This window comes from Natator depressus, chromosome 1, assembly GCF_965152275.1.
Source record: "Natator depressus isolate rNatDep1 chromosome 1, rNatDep2.hap1, whole genome shotgun sequence".
NCBI classification, from domain to species: Eukaryota; Metazoa; Chordata; order Testudines; family Cheloniidae; genus Natator; species Natator depressus.
In genome coordinates, this window is record NC_134234.1 from 248,156,370 (window position 1) to 248,165,237 (window position 8,868).

The window sequence follows — 8,868 nt, forward strand, 5'->3', positions numbered from 1 at the left end:
CCAGCTCCAGTTTACCTCCCTTAATTGGAGCTGGGGTGACAGACGGCTAGCTCAGGAGTTCCTGATCAGCACCATATCACAGAAACCCATACCTGGATGATTAACTGATCAGAGTCAGGTCCCAACAGGAGACTGCAATAGTCTTGGGGATATATCCTTTCTCAGTTCTCTCAGCTAGGACTCCTTGTGATCTATGAGAAATCATCCCTCACGTCATCACAGATGATAAAGTTCATAGGAGTTATAATCAACCACTAATTGGCCAGAGCCTACCTTTCAGAGGAAAGGCTCCCCAGCTGACAGTAAATGACGTAAAGTCGAATCTGATTATGATAGTGCATATGTGTCTAGGACTCTAAGGGTATGTTTACACTGCAATTAAAAACCTGTGGCTGGCCTGTGCCTGCTGACTGGGGCTAACGGGCTTGGGCTAAGAGGCTTTTTAATTGCGGTGTAGATGTTCAGGCTCAGGCTGCAGCCCAAGCTCTAGGACCCTCCCACCTCACAGGGTCCCAGAGCTTAGGCTGCAGCCTGAGCCCCGAATGTCTACAATACAATTTAAACAGCCTTGCGAGCCCAAGTCAGCTGGCACGGGCTAAACATACATGTCTAAATGCACTAAAGACAAGCTGTGAAGGTCACAGCTGCTCCCGTTTTTATACCTTCATGTGGGAGCACAAGGAGGCACAGGACACACTGGGTGGCTCTGATGGACATTGCTGTTAAAAAAAATATATCTGATTTTGTGTGCTTGAGGTACAGTACGGGTTGACGCTTCTCCAGTTCCTTCTTACTGCCACATGGCCTGAGTCTGAATCCTGTCCTTTGCTATTGCGCATTCTGTAAAACTTCATTGTAAATAGTTATATGTTTTAGCTTACGAATTCTAGATGCCTCTATTATCTGGGTGAGATACACATCTCTTCAAAGTGCAGTATCTTCAAGTCCTTTACGCCCAGAACTAAAGAGCCCCAAGAGCTTCACCTAAAGAAGCTCTTGATGGAAGAGGCTATGCCCCACTCTGACCCAAGCCTGGGAACCCCCCCACACACACATCAGTCTCAGCTGGCTAGCCGTGCCCCTCCAAGCATGAACCATGAAACGGAGCCACCAACACCAAAGCCCAAGGACTCAGCACACAGGGCTCCCCATGAGAGTAAGAAATATTCCCATGGGTGTAAGGACGGATCCCCACAGCAGACCGTCCGAAACAAATGCGTTTCCTTCTCAAACCACTCCAGTTGGGGGAGACATCGCATACGGAACCCATTAAACTAGCACCAAAGACACCTCAACCCCCAGGCTAGAGGGTAATGTGCAAAAGAAGAGGATCCGCCAGTTCCAGCAGTGATTGTGGTACCAGGGTGGAAAGATAAGCACTCACCAGTCTCATCCATGAGTGCAGGTCTGGATGCATCATCGGTACCACCTCGTCAATATAGAGACCATCCCGCCATGAGGGAGGAACCAGGCCCTTCAGGCAGCTCTGGGCCACAGAGAGACCTTTGTAACAATGGAGGATATCTTCCCCCTACCTGCAGTCTCCATTTCTTTTGGACCCTGCCCTACTAACACATTCTTACCCCAGAGGAGGAAACACTGCCATTGTTGCAGGAGGGGCCACATTCCTGTCCATCGGTCAGGAGTATCTCAGTACCAATGGTACCACCGCTGCCAGTGGAACTGTCCTCAGAATTGGAGGAGATAGCTGCACTAGTATTTCTGTGAAGGTGCAAAATGCCAGACAGACATCTGAAGCATTATTATTCCTCTGGTTATGACCCCGCCCGCTCAGGGATACATGGTATTAATTCCCATGGGAACCTCCGTTACTGATGGCTCCTTTCTTTTGGCCTTATTGGAGGCTCCTGTGATCCTTATGGCAGGCACCCAGACCTGTCGTGGGAGTCATACCACTTTCTTCCTCCTCATACACCAATGGAACTGGCTGCCGAGAGGGGGGGGAATCAGAACTGGTACTCCCAGTTCTGACTAGGGCCTCCTTGTCCACTCTGGATGATGAAGTCATCCCATTGTCACCCACTCTGCCACATGATCACTCTGCCACATGATCACATGATCAAGAGTTACTGCAAAGGGTCACTTATGACTTAGAAATCCTGTTAGAGGCAATCCATGACCCCCAACACTGACTCCTTGACATTTTACAGCCAAAGGGGCTGACCAGTGTGGCCCTTCTGATCAATGAGGCCATACTGCTATTTTGTGGCAGCCAGGAGTTCTGATGATTTATTTTTCCACCCTGCCCCTAATTTGCTGGTAGTACAGGTGGCTATGGAGAGAGCTCAACAACACTAACAGAAATCTGGATAAAGGGTCAAAGAGGCTGGACCTCCTGCGTAGGAAGCTTTCTCTGCAGGCCTCCAATTTTGTATAGCCAATTACCAGGCTCTGCAGGCTAACTGCAATTTTAACACCTACACCAGGCTTGTTGAATTTAAAGGTAAACTCCCCATGGAAGATCAATCCCAGTTCCAATACTTTCTGGATGAAGGGAAATTGATGGCAAATGTAGTTCTCCAGGCCATGGTAGATGCTGCAGATACAGCATCTCAATCTTTGGCCACTGTCCTGGTCATGCCTAGGAAGGAGTACTGCAGAAAGGGATCTGGAGGTCATAGTGGATCACAAGCTAAATATGAGTCAACAGTGTTAACGCTGTTGCAAAAAAAGCAAACATCATTCTGGGATATATTAGCAGGAGTATTGTAAGCAAGACACGAGAAGTAATTCTTCTGCTCTACTCCGTGCTGATTAGGCCTCAACTGGAGTATTGTGTCAGTTCTGGGCGCCACATTTCAGGACAGATGTGGACAAACTGGAGAAAGTCCAGAGAAGAGCAACAAAAGATGATTAAAGGTCTAGAAAACATGACCTATGAGGGAAGACTGAAAAAATTGGGTTTGTTTAGTCTGGAAAAGAGAAGACAGAGAGGGACATGATAACAGTTTTCAAGTACATAAAAGGTTGTTACAGGGCGGAGGGAGAAAAATTGTTGTTCTTAATCTCTGAGGATAGGACAAGACACAATGGGCTTAAACTGCAGCAAGGGAGGTTTAGGTTGGACATGAGGAAAAACTTCCTAACTGTCAGAGTGGTTAAGCACTGGAATAAATTGCCTAGGGAGGTTGTGGAATCTCAATCATTGGGGATTTTTAAGAGCAGGTTGGACAAACACCTGTCAGGGATGGTCTAGATAATACTTAGTCCTGCCTTGAGGGCAGGGGCCTGGACTAGATGACCTCTTGAAGTCCCTTCCAGTTCTATGATTCTATGCGAAGGGACTCATGGCTCCAGTTGTTGGGCTTCCCAAGAGAGGGCCATAATACTATTCAAAACCTCCCGTTTGATGAGACCAACCTTTTTAATGTGAAGACAGATGAGACTCAGCAGCCTGTCCAGAGACTCAAGATCCAACCTGGAGATCTACACTCCAGCCCCCAGAAGGAACACCAGAAACAGCCCATTAGACCATGGCCACCTCCTTCCCATATCCCATACTGCCAGCCCCCGCCTGAACCTCCTTGTAAGCAACTAAGGACTCGGAGATCTCGTTTTCCAGCTCCCATTGCTGCTACACCCTCCATGTACTCCCAGCTGCAGGCCAAGGGCCACCTTTGACACGCAAGTAGAGACCTGCTTACCATACCTATACCACCTACTTTGCTTCCCATCTTCTTTGGAGGCCATCTTACTTTTTTCGCCCACAGTTGGAACAAGATCACAATGGATAGTTGGGTTCTGGAGATTATCCATCACAGATTCTCCATAGAATTCCTTTCTTTCCCTCCTCACAAACCACCTCTCAGACTCCCTCTTCCACCAATTGATTTTTCAAGGGGAAGTTAAATCTGTTACACCGGGGGTGATAGTGTGCCATCTCAGTACCAAGGGACTACTCCCCATATTTTTTAATCCTCAAAAGGACAGAGGGTGGAGACCCATCCTGGATCTTCAGCAGCTCAATATTTTTATCAGGTGAAATTCAGGATGATTGTACTGGCATCTATAATCCCCTTCCTTCAGGAGGGGAGTGTGGTTCATGGCTCTTGACATAAAGGACGCATATCTCCATATGGACGGTCATGCATCACACAGGAAGTTCATGGTTGGCCAAGAGCACTGCCAGTTCTGCATCTTTCCCTTTACACTTGCGACAGGGCCCAGGGTGTTCACAAAAGTTTTTGCAGAGGTAGCGGCCCAGATGAGACACCAGGGTTCTAAAGTGTTTCAATACCTGGATGACTGGCTCCTGATAGAACAATTTTGCCAAGAAGTTGTCTCGGCAGTAGAGTTTCTTCGTTGCCTCCTTGATACCTTAAGTGTTTGCATAAACAAAAACAAGTCAGTTTTGTCACCCCCATAGAAAATACATTTTATAGGAGCATGGCTGAATTCAATGTCTGCATTAGCTTTCCTCCCCACAGACAAGTTTTATGTGATGAGCAAACTGATCTCTCACATCACCCACAAGCCTCAAACCAAGGTGCGTCTGTCTATCCCTGATAGGTCATATGGCCTCATGCACTTACATGACCCCTTTCATCAGATTCACCTTGCTGTGTCTAGAAGCTTGGCTCCATTCAACCTACCAACCGAACAGGGACTGCATTAACTCCAAAGCCACCGTTCCCTCTGGATTTCTCACCTCCGTCTCTTGGTCCAACCTGAAAATAGTCATGCTGAAGACTCCCTTCAGTCCTCCCTTTCAGAGAGCCACCATCTTGATGGATACCTCCCTTACAAGATGGGGCGCCTATTTGGACCACCATACAGCCTAGGGTACATAGATCCCATGGGAGGCCAGGCTGCATATAAACCTACTGGAACTCACAGTGGCCCACCTAGCATGCAAGGCCTTTCTTCCCCACATACGCTCACTCCATGTACAAATAATATCAAACAATATCACAGTTGTCTACATAAACAAACAGGGAGGAGTGAGATCTCATCTCTTCCTGAAAGCAATCAGACTCTGGAGCTGGTGTCTCAGAAATCAGGGTATCATACAGACATCATACCTGTTCAGAACTCCCTGGCAGACAGGCTAAGCAGAAATTTCTCTACAGACCACAAATGAAAGGTGTACGTCACAGTTCTGATCAACATATTTATGGGCCCCTACGGGACCTTTTGCGTCCCAGATGAACAGGAAGCTTTTCATGTATTGCTCCAGAGGAACCATATGCAGCAATTCCCAGGGCAACACTCTTGCTTTCTTGGACAGACAGCCTCAGGTATGCCCTTTTCCCCTATCCCTCTCATATCACAAGTCATACGGAAGATCCACCATGACAGATCCACCACCATCCTACTAGCCCAGACAATTCTGGTTCATGGAACTCCTAAGGATGTCCAGATGCCCACCCATCAGGATCTGCCCACTTCCAGATCTCCAAACCCAAGATGGCAGGAAACTCAAGCTCCCCAACCTGGGGTTACTACATGTCATGGCCTGGTATTTGGATAGGCATCAGAAATAGAACACTCATGATCTACCCCGACCAGGAAATCCTTACTTAAAGTAGGAAAGAGACTAGTACAGCTTACTGCTGGGCTGAATGGCACCGCTTTTTGGCCTGGGCACAATGCCACCAACATCCCCTTGATACAATGGGCATTCAGGTTATCCTAGACTATCTCCTCTCCTTAAAGATGTCAAGCTAACCCTTAGTTCACTGCAGGTACATCTAGTGGCAATTAGTGCTTTCCTTTCTCTGGTGGAGGGATAGTCTGTCTTTACTCACCCAGTTACAGTGCCATTTATGAAAGGCTTGATCAGGACTTTCCCACCAGTCATTAAACCTATGTCTCAGTAGGGATCTTAACCTTGTCTTGTCCACTCTCACAGTCATCTCTCATCATGAAGATGGTGTTCTTAGTGGCCATCGCTTCCGCTAGGAGGGTCAGTGAGCTAGCAGCCATGATGGCAAACCCTCCTTATACAAAGAGAAGGTCTCCCTTAGGTTACACTGAAAATTCCTCCCTAAGATCATTTCTGAATTCCATATTAATCCATCAATTCACTTATCTGTATTTTTTCCAAAGCCCCATGCTTCTGAAGACAAAATACTACACTCCTTCAATGTCAGACACACCTTGGCATTCTACCTACAAAGAACCAAACCCATTAGGAAATTTCTGAGACTCTTTGTAGCTGTAGCAGAAAGGTCACGTGAACAAGCTATATCATCACAGAGAATTTCTAAGTAGGTCTCAGGATGCATATTAGAATGCTGCAAACTAGCAAAGTTTCTGCCTCCTCGGGTTGTTACAGTACACTCCACGTGAGTTCAGGCAGCCTCCATGGCATCCTCATCGGATGTCCCACTACTGCACGTCTGCAAGGCAGCAACATGGCACTCTGTCCACACATTTACAGTGCACTCTGCTCTAACTCAAGTGGCAGCTGTAGGAATGGCAATATTGCAAGCATGTCTGCTGACAACTTCCTCGCACCCTCCTCCAGACTGAACACTTCAAGTCACCAACATGTGGAATACACATAGGGACCAGCACTCAAAGAAGAAATGGAGGTTACTTACTGTAACTGGAGGTTCTTTGAAATGTGTGGTCCTTATCTATATTTCACTACCTGTTCTCCTTCCCCTCTGCTTTGGATCCTGTTGGATTGTAGTAAGAGGAGGAACTGGAGAGGTGTCGACCTGCATACCCTTGGTTGGGAGCACAACGGAAGACACTGCACATGTGCAAATGAACAGAAACTGCTTGGAAGAATTTCTGAACTCGGGCACATGGCACAGAAACATATCCATGTGTGGAATGCAGATAGGGACCACACATCTCGAAGATCCTCCAGTTACAGTAAGTAACCTCCATTTCCAGGTAGGCAATGCCCACAGCCAATAGAGTCATGCTATTTCATCAATTGTCAGCATCAAGGATATTCACTAAATGCCTAGTGATAGTGATGGTGTACCTGATGAAACAAAGAGTCCAGGTTTACTATGATGACTAGCTCATTTGAGAAAAGTCTGTACAATAGGTGGCAAATTCCATACTGCAGGTTTCAACTTTTTGCCTCCCGAAGGACTTCGTGTCAAGGAAGAAAAAACAGCTGTGGTTTTTACTCAAAGGATAGAATTTATAGGCATGGTTCTGGATTCTTCCACAGCAAAGGCCTGTCTGCCCCAGGAAAGATTCCACACAATGGTGGGTCTTGTCAGCCATTGTCTAACATCAGTAAGAGCTTACCTCAGACTTCTGGGATGCGTGGCTTTGTGAACAAATGTAAATCAGCATGCCAGACTTCAGCTTTATTGATTGTAAGAGTGGAGGAAGTCTATACAGACATTTAGACATGAAGGTGCAGAAATCTTGTTGTTAAACTGGTGGAAGGACTCTCTAAAAGTGTGCAAGAGAGGACCCTTCTCTCAAACATTGCCATCCATTTGAAAGATGCTGTCGTAAACCTAGCCCTGGCACTAGCAGCTGCTTCAGTTTTGACTAAGTGAGGTACTGTTAGGGTCTGCAGCTGTGATGCAGCAGCAGAGAATGCTGTTCTGGGGAGAGAGATGGCCAATGAGAGGGCAGCTTGAGCTGGGCAGGGGGCTCAAAATACACCTAAAGCAGGCATTTGGGAAGGCAGTTAGAGGAGAAGGAGGTGAAAAGAGACTGCACTGGGGTTAAAAGGGATTTGCTTAGGAAGCTGGGAAGAGGAAGCTGGACCTCGAAGGGCAGTGTGCAAGGGCCTTGGGGAATAGGTATGGCTCTCTGGGTGAAGAGTTGTTGTTCGTAGATGGACCTGTTGGAAAGAGATGTGGTCATTGCAGTGTTGAAGCAAAGGAGTATCGCAAGCTGGAGCGAGGCGAAGGCAGGACAATTGGGGTGAAGCTTGACTTTGCAGCCAGGGAGAGGAGGAGCTGATTCCTTCTTGGAGTGACGCAGTGTGGTATTGAAAAACATCTTTTGTTATGATGGTAATTTGAAGTTTACTAATTTCCTAAGCAAGTATTTGATGTTACTTATTTATATTCTATTATTATTCCATTATTTCTTTTATATTCTTGTTCCTGCCCAATGTCTTGGTTTTTCCTTTATAAAGTTTAGAAGTTTAGGATTATTTTAGAAGTTTAGGATTATTTAAGATTATGTTGGTTTGCCTCTGCCTCTCTTCACAGTAGGCATAGCCTAGCTGGGGCCCGGGACACTGCAACGCCTTCAGTTTAGGGTAGGGAACCTACCTAGACAGTCTTCAGACTCAAGGCCTATGGTGTCCTCAAGAAGCTCATTTATATATAAATGTCCGAGAACTAAGGGCTCTTCACTGGGTTTCACATAATCCTGACAATTTTGAGCTGTTTAATTACGTGTATCATGATGGACAACACCATAATGATGTGTGACATGGCAAGGCCAGATGGCTATAGAAAAGTAGTGGGAGATAGATATATTAGCTCCAGGCTAAACAAATCCCTGATACCAGGTTAAATGAAATGGAAGCTGCTCCAGGTCAATTAAGACACTTGGGGCCAATTAAGAACTTTCCAGAAGGCAGGGAGAATGCTAGGTTGATTGGGACACCTGAAGCCAATCAGGAGGTGGCTGAAACTAGTTAAAAGCCTCCCAGCCAGTCAGGTGGGTGTGCATGTCAGGAGCTGTGGGAGGAAGTTGCGCTGTTGGAGAGACTGAGTAGTACACACCATATCAGGCACAAGGAAGGAGGCCCTGAGGTAAGAGTGAAGTGGAGCTTGAGGAATTGAGGGCTGCTGTGGGGGAAGTAGCCCAGGAAATTGTACATGTCATGTTTCTAAAAGGTCAGCTACCATAGCTGATACTATTAGGGTCCCTGGGCTGGAGCCCGGAGTAGAGGGTGGGCTCGGGCTC